Here is a 2,011-nt window from a genome sequence, read left to right as displayed (position 1 = left end):
CACCAGCCCCTGGCCCATATTAATTAATTAATTAATTCATTCATTCAATCATATTTATTGAGCGCTTACTGTGTGCAGAACACATCCTCTCTCTGGTCTGGAATGCCTTCCCTCTTCATATCTGACAGATGATCACTTTCCCCACCTACAAAGCCTTATTAAAAGCACATTTCCTCCAACAGCCCTTCCCTGACTAAGCCCTCATTTTCTCCACTCCTCCTCTCACCTGCATTGCTTTTGCATTTGGATTTGTACCCTTTAAGCATCTGATATTCAATCCACCTTCATCCCCACAGCACTTATGTACATATCTGTAATTCATTTTAATGTCTGTTTCCTGGTTAGACTGTAAGCTCTTTGTGGGCAGGGAAAGTGCCTACCAACTCTCTTATATTGAACTGTCCAGAGTGCTTAGTAAAGTGCTCAATAAATATAATTGATTGATTGTTCACTAGTGGCCAGTGGTGGCTCCCTTGCCACTGTCAGCATGCTACCCCTGCAAAGCTGCTATGTGAGTATTCCAGGAGATTTATCCCCAACTCTAACAGATTCAAAGCTTTAATTCAAGGGACCACCCTTTTTACATTTGAAATGTCAAATACTTTCTCTTCAGGAAGACACAAAAATATCCCAAATTTTGTGGGTCTGATAAAGCCTCATTCTGATATCTTGGAGCTGTGGGGAATGTGCAGAGGTGTGGTCAGTGACTAACAAACAAGGCCACAGAAGAGCCAGTTGCTTACTACAGATCAATGCACTATTTTCCTCTTGATCTAAGACTTCCACCTGCTGATTAGAGCCCAAATTGCAACTTATCAAAAGGTTTTCCTTCTCTTCTATAAATTACTATGGTTCAGCTCATTTTCACTAAAGTTAGGAGAGAATGATAAATCTTTCACAAGCAGTGACCTTTGTGAAAGAAGACAACCTAATTTTAGAACGGGAAGTGGAACCCTATGTAGCTTTCTCTCTTCTCTCTAAGACTGTTTAGGACAGAGAAATGCCAATTCAAAATAAAGGTAAGGAGGGGTCCTCCTCCCCTCCCCATCACCCCAACTCGCTCCCTTTGCTCTACTCCCCCTCCCCGCCCCCTAACACTTGTTCATAGATGTACATATTTATAATTCCATTTATTTATATTAATGCCTGTTTCCCTCTCAGGGTCACATCTGGAGAGTTTCCAGGACTCTACCAGTCTCAACTATGGGAGGGAGAGTCAAGCAGAGGCCTGTCCATTCCATTCCTAGCTTGGGCAGTGGCTAGAGAGTGGAAGGCAATCTGCTACAAGGCAAAACTCCCCTGTGCTGGGCAGCAGCAGCATGGGAGAGAGCCGAGGGCAGAGACTCAAGTTGACTGCATGGAAGGAGGCAATGGTAAACCACTTCCATATTTTTACCAAGAAAACTCTGTGGATCCACTACCAGAATAATTGCAGATGGAGATGGGGCCTTCTGGGAGTGATGTGCCCATGGTGTCTCTTTGGGTCGGAGATGACTCAACAGCCTAGGGCAACAAATGCCTGTTTACTTGTTTTGATGTCTGTCTCCTCCCTTCTAAACTGTAAACCCGTTGTGGGCAGGGATTGTCTCTGTTGCTGAATTGTACTTTCCAAGCGCTTGGTACAGTGCTCTGCACAGAGTAAGCACTCAATAAATATGACTGAATGAATGAATAAATTAATGTTATGCCTTTGTAATATTGGGAACATTCTGTTTGTGACCAGAGTCAGTTGTGGAAGTTACTCACCAAACTCACAAATTAAAAAAAAAAATAGCACAACATTCTAACCTTGGTAGATTTGTGCAATAAATCAGTTTCTGTGATTTTATAGTGACCCAGTTGTTAATTAGACTGTCTCTCCCTTATTGAAGTCTAAGGGAATGCTCTTAAGGGAATTTCTATTACCTTGTTATATTGGATAGGGAGCAATGATTTATGATCTCTGATTTTTATTTCCATAGGAGGGTAGCTTGAAAAGATTAAGACTTTTCAGTCTGGAAATTTGAAGGCT

The 2,011-nt window shown here is 42.0% G+C and overlaps 1 non-coding gene across 1 annotated transcript; it reads left to right on the top strand.

The window, feature by feature from the left end:
* The first annotated feature begins 1,151 nt into the window (after positions 1-1,151).
* On the top strand, positions 1,152-1,289 carry LOC114806818. Its single transcript, XR_003754876.1, has one exon. It is a non-coding gene; the product is annotated as a small nucleolar RNA SNORA7 (small nucleolar RNA).
* The last annotated feature ends 722 nt before the right edge of the window (positions 1,290-2,011 follow it).

The sequence above is a fragment of the Ornithorhynchus anatinus genome, chromosome X1 (assembly GCF_004115215.2).
Source record: "Ornithorhynchus anatinus isolate Pmale09 chromosome X1, mOrnAna1.pri.v4, whole genome shotgun sequence".
Taxonomy (NCBI): Eukaryota; Metazoa; Chordata; class Mammalia; order Monotremata; family Ornithorhynchidae; genus Ornithorhynchus; species Ornithorhynchus anatinus.
This window is presented reverse-complemented; position numbering and strand designations above follow the sequence as displayed.